Source organism: Taudactylus pleione, unplaced genomic scaffold, assembly GCF_031769625.1.
Source record: "Taudactylus pleione unplaced genomic scaffold, aTauple2 ptg000016l, whole genome shotgun sequence".
Taxonomy (NCBI): domain Eukaryota; kingdom Metazoa; phylum Chordata; class Amphibia; order Anura; family Myobatrachidae; genus Taudactylus; species Taudactylus pleione.
This window is the reverse complement of record NW_028284418.1, coordinates 52,242,172-52,259,106: the sequence shown is the minus strand read 5'-3', so window position 1 is coordinate 52,259,106 and position 16,935 is coordinate 52,242,172.

Below are 16,935 nucleotides of genomic sequence, written 5' to 3'. Positions count from 1 at the left end.
TTAAGGGTGCTGTAACCCCCGAAAGTACACTCCAGTCCAAACCAAAAAAAAAATTATTTTCTGTGTTTGTGAATTGTGTGCGCAGTAGCCGCACGAGCATCAACAAAGTAGTGCCAAGCGTGCGCCTGTGTCATAAGTAAAGGGCCGGCTGGCTTGACCGTTAAGGGTGCTGTAACCCCCGAAAGTACACTCCAGTCCAAACCAAAAAAAAAATTATTTTCTGTGTTTGTGAATTGTGTGCGCAGTAGCCGCACGTGCATCAACAAAGTAGTGCCAAGCGTGCGCCTGTGTCATAAGTAAAGGGCCGGCTGGCTTGACCGTTAAGGGTGCTGTAACCCCCGAAAGTACACTCCAGTCCAAACCAAAAAAAAAATTATTTTCTGTGTTTGTGAATTTTGTGCGCAGTAGCCGCACGTGCATCAACAAAGTAGTGCCAAGCGTGCGCCTGTGTCATAAGTAAAGGGCCGGCTGGCTTGACCGTTAAGGGTGCTGTAACCCCCGAAAGTACACTCCAGTCCAAACCAAAAAAAAAATTATTTTCTGTGTTTGTGAATTGTGTGCGCAGTAGCCGCACGTGCATCAACAAAGTAGTGCCAAGCGTGCGCCTGTGTCATAAGTAAAGGGCCGGCTGGCTTGACCGTTAAGGGTGCTGTAACCCCCGAAAGTACACTCCAGTCCAAACCAAAAAAAAAATTATTTTCTGTGTTTGTGAATTGTGTGCGCAGTAGCCGCACGTGCATCAACAAAGTAGTGCCAAGCGTGCGCCTGTGTCATAAGTAAAGGGCCGGCTGGCTTGACCGTTAAAGGGTGCTGTAACCCCCAAAGTACACTCCAGTCCAAACCAAAAAAAAAATTATTTTCTGTGTTTGTGAATTGTGTGCGCAGTAGCCGCACGTGCATCAACAAAGTAGTGCCAAGCGTGCGCCTGTGTCATAAGTAAAGGGCCGGCTGGCTTGACCGTTTAAAGGGTGCTGTAACCCCCGAAAGTACACTCCAGTCCAAACCAAAAAAAAATTATTTTCTGTGTTTGTGAATTGTGTGCGCAGTAGCCGCACGTGCATCAACAAAGTAGTGCCAAGCGTGCGCCTGTGTCATAAGTAAAGGGCCGGCTGGCTTGACAATTAAAGGGTGCTGTATCCCCCAAAGTACACTCCAGTCCAAACCAAAAAAAAAATTATTTTCTGTGTTTGTGAATTGTGTGCGCAGTAGCCGCACGTGCATCAACAAAGTAGTGCCAAGAGTGCGCCTGTGTCATAAGGGCCGGCTGGCTTGACCGTTAAAGGGTGCTGTAACCCCCAAAGTACACTCCAGTCCAAACCAAAAAAAAAATTATTTTCTGTGTTTAGCCGCACGTATATATCAAATCGATATAACATAAATGGAGGACCAAACTTTCTCCGATAAAAATAAAATAGAGAAAGATCAAGAACCACTTCCTCCTAGTGCTGAAGCTGCTGCCACTAGTCATGACATAGACGATAACATGCCATCAACGTCGTCTGCCAAGGCCGATGCCCAATGTCATAGTAGAGGGCACATACAATCCCAAATGGCAAAGTTCAGGAAAATGACCTTGAAAAAGACATTTAAATCAGCTGAAGAGAAACGTAAACTTGCCAATATGCCATTTACGACACGGAGTGGCAAGGAACGGCTAAGGTCGATCCCTAGTATGTTCATGACTAGTGGTTCAGCTTCACATGACGATGGAAGCCCTCCTCCCACTAAAAAAATCAAAAGAGTTAAGCTGGCAAAAGCACAGCGAAGAACTGTGCTTTCTAAGAAGATATCACAAATCCCCAAGGAGAGTCCAAGTGTGGTGGTGGTTGCGATGCCTGACCTTCCCAGCACTGGACGGGAAGAGGTGGCTCTTTCCACCATTTGCACGCCCCCTGCAAGTGCTGAAAGGAGCACCCACAGTCCACTTGCTGATATGCAAATTGAAGATGTCACTGTTGAAGTACAACAGGATGAGGATACTGGTGTAGCTGGCGCTGAGGAGGAAGTTGGCGAGGAGGATTCTGATGGTGATGTGGTTTGTTTAAATCAGGCTCCGGGGGAGACAGTTGTTGTCCGTGGGATGAAAAAGCCCATCACGGTCATGCCTGGGCAGAAGACCAAACATTCCACCTCTTTGGTCTGGCAATATTTCTATCCAAATCCGGACAACAACTGTCTTGCCATATGTACCATATGTAAAGGTGAAATAAGTAGGGGTAGGGACGTCAACCACCTAGGAACATCCTCCCTTATACGGCACCTGCAGCGCGTTCATAAAAAGTTACTGTCAAGTTCAGAAACTTTGGCTAAGACCGTAAGCAGTCCAGGGACACCTAAATCCCGTTGTCCTGTTGTATCCAAGCGCCTGCAAACCACACCGTCAACTCCCTCCTCGTCAATTTCCTCCTTAGTCAGGATCGGAAGTAGTCCTGCAGGCCATGTCACTGGCATGACTGACTCTCCTATCCGGGATTCCTCTGGAGGATCCTGCATTGCTACGCCTACTGCTGCCGCTGCTGCTGTTGCTGCTGCTGGGAGTCGTTCATCATCCCAGAGAGGAAGTAGGAACACCACTACTTTTACTAAACAATTGACCCTCCAACAGTCCTTAGCGAGGAGGATGAAGTACGACAGCAGTCATCCTGAAGCAAAACGTATAACTGAGGCCTTGACTGCTATGTTGGTGTTAGACGTGCGTCCGGTATCCGCCATTAGTGCAGTGGGATTTAGACAATTGATGGAGGTAGTGTGTCCCCGGTTCCAAATCCCGTCTAGATTCCACTTCACTAGGCAGGCGATACCGAGACTGTACAGAAACGTCAGAAAAAGTGTCCTCAGTGTCCTGAAAAATGCCGTTGTACACAATGTCCACTTAACCACGGACATGTGGACAAGTGGAACAGGGCAGACTAAGGACTATATGACTGTGACAGCCCACTGGGTAGATGTATCACCTTACGCAGCAACAGCAGCAGCGTCACCAGTAGCAGCATCTCAGAAACGCCAGCTCGTTACAAGGCAGGCTACGCTGTGTATCACCGGTTTCAGTAAGAGGCACACCGCCGACAACCTCTTAGAGAAACTGAGGGAAATCATCGCCCAGTGGCTTACCCCACTTAGACTCTCCTGGGGATTTGTGATATCTGACAACGCCACCAATATTGTGCGGGCATTACATCTGGGCAAATTCCAGCACGTCCCATGTTTTGCTCACACAATAAACTTGGTGGTGCAGAATTTTCTGAAAAGCGACAGGGGCGTGCAGGAGACGCTTTGGGTGGCCCGAAAAATTTCTGGCCACTTTCGCCATTCAGTGACTGCGTGCCGAAGACTGGAGCGCCAGCAAACACTCTTGAACCTGCCCCGCCATCACCTGAAGCAAGAGGTTGTGACGCGGTGGAACTCAACCCTCTATATGCTTCAGAGGATGGAGGAGCAGCAAAAGGCCATTCAAGCCTATACATCCACCTATGACATAGGCAAAGGAGGGGGTATGCACCTGACTCAAGCGCAGTGGAGAATGATTTCCGTGTTGTGCAAGGTTCTCCAGCCCTTCGAACTTGCCACATGTGAAGTCAGTTCAGACACAGCCAGCTTGAGTCAGGTCATTCCCCTCATCAGGCTTTTGCAGAAGCAGCTGGAGAAAGTGAAGGAGGAGCTAAGACGGAGCGATTCCGCTCGGCATGTGGGACTTGTGGATGAAGCCCTTCATTCGCTTTGCCAGGATTCCAGGGTGGTCAATCTGTTGAAATCAGACCACTTCATTTTGGCCACCGTGCTTGATCCTAGGTTTAAAGCCTATGTGGTGTCTCTCTTTCCGGCCGACACAAGCCTGCAGAGGTGCAAAGACCTGCTGGTGAACATACTGTCAGCTGAAGCGGAACGTGACACGTCAACGGCTCCTTCTTCATTTTCTCCCGCAACTGGGGCTGCCAGGAAAAAACTTAGGTATCCTAAGCAACCCGCTGGCGGTGATGCAGGGCAGGCAGGACCAAGTTTGGACATCTGGTCCGGACTGAAGGACCTGGCAACAATTTCTGACATGTCTACTGTCACTGCATATGATACTGTCACCATTGACAGAATGGTGGAGGATTACATCGGTGACAGCATCCAAGTAGGCATGTCAGACAGTCCATACCTGTACTGGCAGGAAAAAGAGGCAATTTGGAGGCCCCTGTACAAGCTGGCTCTATTTTACCTGAGTTGCCCCCCCTCCAGTGTGTACTCCGAAAGAGTGTTTAGTGCAGCCGGGAACCTTGTCAGCGAAAGGCGTAGGAGGTTGCTTCCACAGAATGTGGAGAAGATGATGTTCATCAAAATGAATTATCAGCTCTTCCAGGGAGACCAGCCTCCAGAAGGTACAGAGGGACCTGTGGTGGTGGATTCAAGTGGGGACGAGTTAATACTTTGTGAGGATGAGGATGTACACACTGAAGAGGGTGAGGAATCGGTGGATGAGGAGGATGAGGATGACATCTTGCCTCCGTAGAGCCAGTTTGTGCAGGGACACATTAATTGCCAGCTTGTTTTGTGGGGGCCCAAACGAACCAATCATTTCAGCCACAGTTGTGTGGCAGACCATGGCGCTGAAATGATTGATTTGTTAAAGTGTGCATGTCCTGTTTATACAACATAAGGGTGGGTGGGAGGGCCCAAGGACAATTCCATCTTGCACTTCTTTTTTTTCTTTGCATTATGTACAGTTTGGGGCCTAGTTTTTCTAACTGCCATCCTGTCTGCCACTGCAGTGTCACTCCTAGATGGGTCACGTGTTTGTGCCGCCCACTCGTGTCGCTTAGCATAGTCATCCAGCTACCTCGGTGCAACCTTTTGGACATGAAAACACTATTGTGAGGTGTGAGGTGTTCAGAATAGACTGGAAATGAGTGGAAATTAAGGTTATTGAGGTTAATAATAGCATAGGAGCAGAGAAGCCAACAAATTCTGTGATTTTAGCTGTTTTTATGCTTTTTAAAAAAAAAATACAGATCCAAAACACAAAACCCAGAACCCAAAACACGGAAGGGTGGTTTTGGCAAAACCAATCCAGATCCAAAACACGAAGAAAGATCCAGATCCAAAACCAAAACACAAAACACGAAAAGTGGCCGGTGCACACCCCTAGTATAAACCCGTCTCTCTTCATAATCTCGGTTAACAACCACGACCTTGTCCTGTTTACATTTTATTAAATCTCTTTTGTATTTATCCACCTGCAAGGCAAGTTCATCCATCCAATCTCCTGTGGTGTCCTCCTGTAAATCAGATAAATAAGTATCCTCAAAGGCTTTAATTCTTTCTTTTACTTGCAAAAGTTCTCTAGAAGCTTCTTCTATGACGAGGAGTATTAAAGCAAACGAAGCTCTATTGAGGATCACTGCCCACTTACGGCAGAAATCAGAGTTATTTCGGCCAATAGTGGGGGAATTTCTTATTCTGAAGCCCCGAGGAATCTTCTTCTCATGGAAGTAATCCGATAAACTTACACCATGGAGGTAAAAATCACCCTCTCTCTTTTTCATTTTCAATAGTTGCAAGAATAATCTCTCAGTAGAATCTTTGCCAGCTGCAACTGTCAGCTTGTCTTTAAACAGTATTTTCTCAACATCTGTATCTGTGAAATAATGCGTATCTCCCAGAGGTAGATCAATATTCAATAGTCCAAGTACATCTGTATCCAAAGCCTCGGTCATCCTTATACTATTACACAACGTGCACTCAGTGTAATAGAAAAAAGTAATACGATTCACCAACGGGTCATTACAACCGGTATCCATTAAAAAGATAGCATAGGTGCCATAGCTATATGAAACATAAAGTCCCAAAACATATACAATAGTCTTGATGCTCGGTACTCAATTGCTGTAAAATATACAATTTTCCCGGTGCCCTCCACAGAGTAAAAAATACATGTACTGGAAATTGGCGGCACTCACGGATACATAAAAAGGGATCACAGAGACCTCCAACAGTAAATCAACGTTTCGGTTTATACAACCTCCGTCAGGATTCAAAAGACAAATACAAAATCTTGCCTTCTATAACCGATACAATCACCCTGTGACTCTTTCAAAACTGGCACGTACGGGGGATGTGTATATATATATATATATATATATATAATGCGACAACTTGGAAAGGACCACGTTAAGCGGTAAGGTGAAACAGTGGACTGTTTATTCACTGCAACTTAGCAGGCCACTGCTCAGCAAGTATCAAGTCTAGTATTACAGCAGATCACAGTTACAATACAAATTGAAGCCATCACAGCAAAAGGTTTACCACTCTGGCTCACAGCCAACATGCACAAGATCTGTGGACTTTCCAGGTCCTGGCACCCTAACGCTAATCACCACCCGCCGCCTATCGCCTGGCCAGTTTGTCCAGCGTCAGAAGCCCAGTACTCTTTTTGCAGTAAAGCTTTAAGCCCAGCTCACAGGTGCTGCTGACTGCTTGGTTGTGAACCTCAGCATACTGCAAGACCTGGACTGGACTTGACAACTACCCTACACCCAGGTAACCAGGTGGTGAGTATTGCCTCTGCCTTGTGACCCCGTGTACTCCCTGCCACTATATATATATATAAATACAGTGGTGTCATCCATTCCAACCCCCCAGCATGATGAGAACAGGCCACACCTCATCCATTCCAACCCCCCAGCATGATGAGAACAGGGGCGTGACCAAAAACTGCACACATCAAGCATCTGTGTGATGTGCTGGAAAAACTAGAGCAGTGAAGTCCTCACCTCACAAATTACCGGACTTAAAGGATCTGCTGCTAACTCATCTACTGTGTCTCTCAACCCCAAACCCAGCCCCTGCATTTCTCAGCCCCAAACCCTGCCCCTGTGTCTCACAACTCTCAGCCCCTGTGCCTCACAAACCCCAGCCATGCCTCACAACTCTCAGCATCTGTGCCTCACAACCACCAGCCCTTGCCTCACAAACCCCAGCCCCTGCCTCATGGCCCACAGCCCCTGTGCCGAGCGCATGCACCCAGCATCCATTCACATTGACAGCAGTGCTTGGGGGCAACCCGGCATGTCCGTAAGTGCCAGGCACTCCCCCAAGACTGACGAAATAGGGATGCATCTTAAAGACATGCCCCATTTCCTTGGCCATGCCCCCTATTCGGGCGCACGCGCAGATGTGAACACTATCCAAGGCAGAACTATATTATAGAGCTAAAGATTGTAAATGAAGTAACTGGTATGTTAATACATAACTATATATGTCCACCATGCTCTAACTCAATCCACTAGGTTGGTGCATCTATAACTAAGCAGGCAGTTTGAGTGACAGCTTCACATCTTTTAGAAAGTATTTCTGTACAAGCATCTGCTACTAGGTCAGTGTGTCTAAAGGTAGCCATGATGAACTCAGAGAAGGGGTCTAATAGCATGGACACAAGTTAGCTATAGCAATTATTTTGGACCCTGGTACACAATATAATAATCTGAGTGTTTATTGTACTTTTATATCACACTTTCTATTGTTATGTTGCGCCTCACCAATACCATCACTTGGACATACTCCCTCACTTGTTCACTGCAGTGATATCACCACCAGCGCCGTATCTGGACGGCAGTGCGCCCTGTGCAGCACTGCCGCCTCTCGCGCTCCCACCCAGCCCCACCTCCTCCTGAGCACTTACCTTTCCATCCAGGGGGTGGAGGGAGGGCGGGACCTTTTGCCGGCGTTCTTGGTGCGCCACGCACCACTGCAGGAGGTCTCTTCCTGCAGACTGCTGGAGCCGGGAAGTGGGTGGCTGGTGACCCTGGACGCTTCCGCCCTGTGCGGAGGCACCGGCCACACCACTCTCCCTACGGCCCTGATCACCACTATACACTGATTTAGCTCTATTCTTAGTGCTTCTATAGGACTCTTTCATTCTACAAGGTATGTTTACCTTGGAGTATTTACAAAAAAATTTTCTGCTGAACTCGATTTTAATGAACCATATCTAACCTCATTGTGCCCCAAACATTCGAGTTCTATGTCTATTTGTTTCTACTTTATGATAATATCTTAACTCTAGAGTGCCCCTCCACCCAGAGGCGAATTTAGAGGCATAGGCAGGATGCTGATTTGGGGCCTCCCACATGTGTGTGTGTGTGTGTGTGTGTGTGTGTGTGTGTGTGTGTGTGTGTGTGTGTGTGTGTGTGTGTGAGTGTGTGTATATATATGTATGTGTATACCACTGCAGGGGATGGAGAGATTGGAGATGGCTAAAGCCCATATTTGGCTTTACAGAATCATGGTGGCAAGGTGGGGGGCTCATTCTCTTTTTTGCCTGTAACAGCATTATAAGCCACCAAGTGGCAGGTAAATTACTTGTGGAATTACAATGACATGATGGCAAAGCAGCGTGGCTAAAAGAGGGTCAATGTTGCCCACGTGGACATGTATTGGAGGCCTGCTACTGTACTCACAGGTGTATATACAGAATGTCACAATTGTCAGGATGATTGAAGGGAGAGGAGATGATGGTATTAGGAAAGGCACTAGGTCTCCACAGTGTAGAAGGTGACCAATAAACAAGTTTTCCATTCACCGAGAAGCAGCCTGTGGTTGGCTTGGCCCTTAGATTCAGTTTTCCTTAGCATAGGGGTCAGGAGGAGTATATGGCTGGGTTACAGATGTAGGGGACTGCGGTCTCTGTAAGTAGAGCACAGAACAATCAGTCCCTTGTGGTTTCTATAGGAGATGTCTGAGCCAGTGGTAAGAAGATCAGCTCACTGCATTTAAGTAGCAGTCAGCTGGTCGCCATCAGCTTTGGTGAAGGGCCTGCTTTGCTTTACTGCAGCAGGAGTAGGAGTGCCAGTGGCCAGTTGGGGAGCCATGTAAGTGTGAGAGGCGGGTGCGGTGCAATGCCTGCTGCCGTGCAGGTGTACGTCTGTTACTTACCTTGCGTCGCACCCTCTCACCTTCAGGCCGTGTGTTGAGCAGACGGTCCTGTAACCTCCGAATAGAACACGGACACGATGACCTAGGGGGAAGGAGACGAGGTGAGTACCGTCCTTCCTCACGTCGACCGACGCGCCCTACCGAACCGGGGGATAAATTCAGGTTTTAAGTGAAGATCATCATTGGCACTTTTGGCCTCAGATCCCGAATTTTCACCTATCGGTACTCACGCACCAGGTGAAGATCCGTCCTTGCACCGGGTTGCAAGGTTCACCGTCCGCCCAGAAGGAAGGAGAGATAGATAGTGACAAACAAACAGGGAGAGACAGTACACACAGATATTTCTCACTGTGTCCACTCTTGCTCTTCGTCCGCTCACTCGCCTACAGGTCCCTGTAAGGAGATACACAACACAGCCGTGCAGGGCCTAAACCTATGTCAAGCAACTACACATACTAAACGGCATCACGCTCAACCTACGGTGTGTGTAGTGCGACAGATATAACAACAACTAAACTTTTGCCCTGCACGGAACACCAATCACAGACCAAATATACAAGAGCAAAACACGGTACTGTCTCTTTAAATGTCTGCTACCTACCTAGAGCTGGCCAGCTCCTCTTCTCGGTGACTGGGGAAACCACTACCTCATGGGTGGAAGCCGTACAGCTCTCCACCACTGCTCACACCTCTAATCATCCGCCTCTCTGTTAGCACTGCAGCTAATGGGCTCAGGGCCCTGGGCCTAACGCCAAACGGTGGGCTCTGGTAGTGGTCTGGGCCTAATGCCCAGACCACATTTTATGGGGCTCAGGCCTATTTGCCTGCCTGTCTGTGGGGCTCGCCTAGCGGTCTGGGCCTAATGCCCAGACCACCTTATATTCTGGGTGCTCGGGCAGTTGCCCGCCTACTTTATTATATAGTGACCTGGGTCTAGTACCCAGGCCACTTATAACTAATTAAGAGGGGATCCTTTTATGGGGCCTAATGCCCGCTACTGTGCCCCGGGCCTTGTGCCCGACTAATTGCCCACGGGCCTAGTGCCCGACAATGCTCCACGGGCCTAGCGCCCGACAACCCCGGCGGTCTAGGGAGGGCCTGCCTGCTTCGTTGGAAGAGGCTGCGGGGGGGAACTTCGTGACGCTCTTTCACTTCCCACCCCCGCAGTACTCTCCGGTCCTCAACCGCATTCTTCGGCCACTGGCCCGTCCTGGCCAGCGGCGCCGCCTCTTCTTCTCTTCTTCCAGCCGGCGCCGCCTGTCTTCTCTCTTGACAGCGGTGTCTTCTGGCCTCTTCCACGGCCGCCGCCCCTGTTGCCGCGCCGATCTTCCGCTCTTCGGGAGGTCTTCTCTCCTCCCTCTCCGCCGCCGGACTGAACTTTCCCGCTCGGCGCCGTCTAATACAAGACGGCGCGAGTGGGCGGGGCTATGACGCGGCGAGCCGCGATTGACTCGTCGCGTCCGCCTCTGATTGGCTGCTGGCCCGGGAGCCAGGTTTGGCTCGCGGCCAGAGCCACACGCCCGCCGCGCCCAACGCCTGACCGGCGCTGGGAGCAGGTACTCTCTCCCAGCGCCGGCTACCCGCCGCTTCTTGGCTGCCGGGCGCCAAGCTCCGCTGAGCTTGCGCCCGGAGCCAAGCTTCTCCCGGCGCCAAAGTACCGCCGGCACTGGTGAAAGGGACCAGGCGGTCCCTTCACCAGGTGCCCGCGGTATCTGCACCGACGCTAGGGACATTACTGTCCCAGCGCCGGCAACGGATGTGTCCCACAGAGGACACATCCCCCCTGCCTGCCCCTGCACCTCGGCTGATGCTGGGATCAAACACGTGATCCCAGCATAGCCTTCCACATTAGCAGAAGAAAGCTGCTGATCATGTTAGTGATCCTAGGCTTGTAGGTTCCTGTCAGCCGAGTGCCAATATACAGTAGTTTGGATGAGGAGACTGCTTCTGTCCCCATAGGAGGTGTGTAATTAAATTGTAATTGGACTTTTAAAAAAATGAAAAGACATGCTAGTTGCGGGTGGCTGACGGGCACCATAGTGACCACAAGGCGTTAGGAAGTCACATCTACTGACTTGTGGATAATCCAGCATTGCCTCCACCACGTTGGAACATTAACCCTAAACACTCATTGTGAGTATTATCTTGTAATGTGGAAGGTTAGAGATATTTTTTGACTCAGTATTATTTACAGTCTTGTGCAGAAAAAATCCTACTGTTTTGCCCACATAATGAGCAATGCTTTTCAGCTCCTTGGATTACATCTCAAAGATTACATTTTGGGTTTTAATAGTCCTTTAAATAAAGAGATGCTGCAATCACAAATTGAAAATCAGATATTCAATTAGTGATGTGCAGCTGTGCATAGTGCCATCCGAGAAGTGCCAAGTTTACAAGCCTGACAGTGTAAGCCACCTGTTTTCATGGATCAGCTTTGTCCCAATGGATGTAAAAGACATTTCTGAAATTATCCGAATGTTGCATCCTACCACCTGTGATCTGGATCCTGCCTCATCCAAGCTCCTAATAGGGTGTATGGACACAATTGGCACTGTATTTGCAAAAATAGTTCAATGCTCTTTGTAGACAGTCTTCTTAAAACAAACTTTTTAACTTAATAAATCCTTAATAAAATATAGTTATGCCTGTGGTTACTTACTAATTCTGTAAGGCTCATAGTTATTATGTTGAAAACAGTTACACAAATGCTATATATATATTCTTATATTTTAATAATTTATAATGTTCCTGTCTACATTTATCTTTACAATGTACATTCTCTTGATTTTGGCCTTGAATGGTTTGAAGCTGAAACGACAAGGACAAACACCTGCATTGTTATCTGCATTTTAGACAAGATAATTATGTGAGCCATAATGAGAAATATATGAAATCGTAACATTTAATCATGTTGATTAATGTACTCTCTATCTTCCAATTAGCTAGGAAAAAAATAAAGCACGTTCTTGCTTTACACAGAATGTGGAACAAAGGTAACATTCATTTAATAGTCATTTAAAACAACAAAAAAGGCAAAATGGAGTCACGTTTGTGTGTCAGAACTTTAATTTGGTTTAAGTGATTATCTTTCACCACTCATTTTGTTTTATTATAATAACACAAGTCAGACATCGATTGTTTAAGTACTTAGAATAATAGGTCTGTTTTTTAGGGGGGTATTTATAAAAGCATGGAGAGAGATACAGTGGAAAGAGATACAGTGGAAAGAGATAATTGGAGAGATGTACTAAGCTCTGGAAAGTGATAAATTGGAGAGTGATAAACTACCAGCCACTCAGCTCCTAACTATCATGGCTGTGTTTGAAATTTGACAGTTAGGAACAGTGGGGTCACTAGGGGGGTGCGGGCTGTACCAGGTGACACCATCCGAGGGATGAAATAGCAGAGCAGCACGCCCTTGGATGGTGTCACCAGACAGCGCTGTGGCAGCGGTGATTGGATGACATCATCAATACCCCACTGTGTCCGTAGAGGTTGAGGGCTGCCCAGCAGCTCCTGGAGCACTGGCAAGCCCCTAGTGTGACAAGAATGGGGGTGTGACAAACAGTCACAGCCCCAAAACAGCACACATCAGGGGGCATGGTCTTGCGAACACAAGCCCATACTCCCTTTCATATTAACTCAGTGGCGCACTGGGTGTCACCACCCATAGCGATGCCCCTGGTTAGGAGCTAATTGGTTAGTGCTTTATTTCTCTCTACTTTTTCTCTCTCCATTCTTTGATAAATACCCCCCAGAGGGGCCCATTTAGCAATAATCACATATGTAATGCTATCTGGGCACGATATTAGTGCCTATGATCACATTGCAGTATGCGATATAAGCACCAGAATGTATTAAACTGCACATGCAGGGACAAGAGCTCTGAAAGGAGCCCAACCCTGTGATGTGCTCAGAGTAAAGTGACCGCCGGGACCACCTGAGCATGTATTGATTACTGACCATGTACGCGCGGCAGGCCATTGCTGGGAGGGTTCTGATGGAACCCTCTCTCGGTTAGTTTTGCAAAGTGTAGCCCATAGACTGCAGTGGCACAACGCCATCTTTTGATACATTCCCCATAGAAATCTATAGGGGTTGTGGATGCTTGCGGAAATGGAGAGACTTCATCAGAGATATTTGCTGCGATCCCTCCACAGTACATTTAGGGGCTACTTAATATACGTAGGTATCCCCCAAAAACTAATGTTTTCATGGAATATTCTGCAAATATTTAATGATAAATAGGCCCCTTAAAGAGATATCTGGTGTATTTTACTATTTTAAAGCTAGCTTATGTATGGTTAAATGTGCTTATTTATTTTCACTTTAACAGCCCTGATTCCCATCACCCACAAAGATTGCAAGCTATTGTGTCCAACAGAGACCTAAATCCAAATGTTATTTCCTTGGTATTCCCAATTTGTTCTGTTTCCTGGAAGTTTATAAAGCACTGTGTAAACTGTATGACACGATATAGATTAATGAATACATACGTAGTTCAGTTATTCGGAGACTATTTTTCACAATTAAGAAAATAAATGTTGCTTCTAAGAAATATGACTATGATTTTCAGTAGAGAATATCCCAGCACAATACCAGCTATTACTAATACTGACTAACACAGATCTACATCAAAGGCTGTCTTGTGTATATAGTGTGTGACATCCTGAAGTTTTACTTCGGGCACATCTAGGTTTAGACCTGTTTTAAAATGCATGAGAATCTTATACAATTTAATACATGAATTTTAATAGGCCGATTTAGAGTCCTATGCTGAAATGCCATAATGTTATTCTGTGTTATTTTAAATACATCTTGCTGCATGTCTCCTTATGCTTTGCAATATGTGGTCAATTAATTGAATATTCGAAGAAAGAAAATGCATACAATAGGCATAGAAATGTGTCTAAAATAAGTACATAAACAATGTGCTGTGTTTTCTGTTAGTTAGCACACCATTAATTTACAACAGTGTGGATATGCCCTTATTCTACTGCAGTCAGTTATTAGAGCGGGATGGGTACAGGATGCCGGCGGTCAAAATCCCAATGCCAGTATCACAACAACGTGGCGGTCGGTATCCTAATCCTCCCCCTCTCCCTAACCATCCCTTCCCGGTGCCTAAACCACCCCCCCAGTGCCTAAACCTAACCTCCCCTTCCCTGCACCCTAAACCTAACCCTCCCCCCTTAGTGTCTAATCCTAACCCTCCCCCTAGTGCCTAACCCCAACCCTCCCCCTAGTGCCTAACCCTAAACCCTAACCCTCCCCCTTAGTGTCTAACCCCAACCCTCCCCCTAGTGCCTAACCCTAAACCCTAGCCCTCCCCCCTTAGTGTCTAACCCCAACCCTCCCCCTAGCGCCTAACCCTAGCAGCTAACCCTCCCCCCTTAGTGCCTAACCCCAACCCACCCCCTAGTGCTTAACCCCAACCCATAACCCTCCCCCTAACATAGCTATTTACCTGCGGGATACTAACGGTCTGGATGCCGATGCCGACAAGTGTCGGGATACCGGCGCTGGCATTCTGTGTTCCGGAATCCCCTGCACCGGGATATTGAACGTATCTCGTTACAGCACATATGGTCAGAGTTGTGTTTCTTATATTACAAATTTGTAGAATGGTAATCATGGATTAACCTGTTAATGCAAAATGATTGTCCCTGGTGCGATACTACAGATTGATATCAACAGGAGTGCTAACACATCGTACCAGGACATTCCACATGAATACTAGAGATTTCCCCCAGGACACCATGCATGGCATTGCTATTAGATCCATCCTCATATGGTCCAAAGCATAACTTATTTTGCAGTTAGTAATAGATCCAGTATTCACTAAATCTAGTAATAATACAATTAGTAAAATCCTAATAGAGCCTCTGATGAGTATTAATGGTCTCTTCTGGTTAAAAAAAAAAAAAGGAAACACAGATAGCTTTATCCTGAAGGAGCCTATTCATCATGAAACAAATATGTGATGTGCTAATTAGGGACTGAACTTGCAGCAAGTTTCATGTAAATATCGGAGGCATTGTGACGTGATTCACCTCACTGCATCCCGTCTCTCACTTCACTATGCTGTGAATCACATCATCAATCTAACAGGGCCAAAGTTCCAAAATCCTATCCTTTTCAGAGCTTGGTAACTTGCTTCAGGCTGCAGTCCGCATTGTGAGTAATGAGGACTATGGTTTACAGCGTTAGTTTGCACATCATTATCACAGGAATTTACTTTAATAAATAGGTCCCTTGTAATGGATATGCCGCCACGCCCCCTCTGTGCCGACCTGGCTGCCGTCTCCCGGAGGATGGGGCAGCAAAGTCGGCAAGTATGCTACTGGGTAGTACTGTTTTACTGATGTTCACTTTAACAGAGTTAAAAATATGTCATTTGTATCATTACTAATATCTATATAGAGAGAGAGAAGAAACTTATGTCATTCTGTTTTATAATACTGATGATTTGAAGCAGACCTATGACCTGCGAGATAGATCATCTCTGGATAACTATAGGCTATGCAAAGTCTAAAGGGGAAAAAAGTATTTTCATCTTGGGTCAGGAGGATTGTATGCTAACCAGTCTGCCATGCTAAACAGCCCAGCTTGCATGCTAATCAGATCACTGACAGTGCACCTCTACAATCTAAACCAGTGAGAAGTGCAGTCATGGAACAGAGAAGTAACTGATTAGAATACTGAACATGCTTTTTAGCCATCCTTTGGTGGGGAAGCTAAGGCAAGCAAGGGCGAGCACAAGGGTTTCACGGGCTGGGGGATTTCACTTTTGCCTTTAATCATATTATTCATATTCTATGCATATTCTTTAATATGTTTTGAAAATGCACTAAACAATAGCACTCTTTCTCTCTAAGGGGGGAATTCAATTGAACGCGCTATTGAATAGCGACGGGAGGGACCTTATTGCGACTATGGTCGCAATAAGGATTTCTTCTCGCACCCCCCTGGGGATGCGAACAGAAATCCGACCAAAGTGCTGGGCGCGCAGCAGTTTTTCTGCATAGCGCTGCACTAACAGCCGCGTGCCCGGCACTTTGGTCAGAGAATGCCGGTTAACGTGCCTTAACACCCTTGTTAAGGTGCTATTCAATAGCGCGTTCAATTGAATTCCCCTCTAAGATATATAAAAAAAATTCATTTGACTGACCAAAAGTGTTTTTTTTTGTGATCCTTAATCCCCGTGGTGTCCTACCACATTTTATATAGTTTTCAAGCCCTACTACGTATTTTTAAAGGAATGGCATAGGATCCTAGATGAATGTGCCCTAAATTTAATGCGACTGATTGTGTATGAAAAGAAAAAGGTACTTAAAGATGTGCAGGGCCGGATTGGGTCTGAAAAGCAGCCCCGGAAATTTCTGGAAGCAGCCCTAATGGGGGTGGAGTCTTTGAGGGGCGGGGTCTGTTAAGGGCGGGTCTGGTGACGGGGCAGGATGCTGTCTTCTCAGAATCAATAGCTTTGCCAAAAAAGAAACTGCCACTGTATGTTTTTTATATAGATAGACACTGCATATATTAATATATATTAGATAAAGTAAATGTGTCTATAAAGTAAATTGACATAATATATACATTATATAAATATATATAAAAAGTGTGTGTATATATATATATATATATATATATATATACAGTATATATATATATAATTATGGCCACCTAAGGGATAGGCCCGTATATATATATAATAATATAATATTAATTGATATATACTATATATAATATATTCTCATTATATATATATATATATGATATAAATTATGTATATTATATATATATATATAAATATAATACTACTTTTCTTGTAACTGCAGCTATGCTTTTATATATTATATTATTTATTGATCGATATGTTGAAACAGACAGGCTGACTTACAGAATTGGCTGAACTTGGCAGGATAGCAGGTCAGCCCCGACTCCTGTGCAGGATAGCAGGTCAGCCCCGGCTCATGTGCAGGGCAGGATAGCAGGTCAGCCCAGGCTCCTGTGCAGGATAGC